Source organism: Arachis ipaensis, chromosome B2 (assembly GCF_059453495.1).
Source record: "Arachis ipaensis isolate K30076 ecotype BB chromosome B2, ASM5945349v1, whole genome shotgun sequence".
Taxonomy (NCBI): domain Eukaryota; kingdom Viridiplantae; phylum Streptophyta; class Magnoliopsida; order Fabales; family Fabaceae; genus Arachis; species Arachis ipaensis.
The window spans coordinates 43,828,956-43,829,377 of NC_142437.1; the positions used below are offsets into that span (position 1 = coordinate 43,828,956).

The 422-nt window shown below is 40.3% G+C and overlaps 1 non-coding gene across 1 annotated transcript; it reads right to left on the reverse strand.

The window, feature by feature from the left end:
* LOC148573797 (small nucleolar RNA R71) lies at positions 1-108 on the reverse strand. Its single transcript, XR_015906908.1, has one exon. It is a non-coding gene; the product is annotated as a small nucleolar RNA R71 (small nucleolar RNA).
* Positions 109-422: the final 314 nt, after the last annotated feature.

The window sequence follows — 422 nt, forward strand, 5'->3', positions numbered from 1 at the left end:
AAGCTTAGAGTGGATGTTCAAACCTTCAGACAAAAGGAAGGTGAATCCCTCTATAAAGCTTGGGAGAGATACAAGGAACTGACCAAAAGATGTCCTTCTGACATGCTTTTAGAATGGACCATCCTGGATATCTTTTATGATGGTCTGTCTGAACTATCTAAGATGTCACTGGACCATTCTACAGGTGGATCCATTCACCTAAAGAAAACGCCTGCAGAAGCTCAAGAACTCATTGACATGGTTGCAAATAACCAGTTCATGTACACTTCTGAAAGGAATCCTGTGAATAATGGGACGCCTATGAGGAAGGGAGTTCTTGAAATTGATACTCTGAATGCCATATTGGCTGAGAATAAAATATTGACTTAGCAAGTCAATATGATCTCTCAGAGTCTGAATGGATTGAAGGAATCATCCAACAG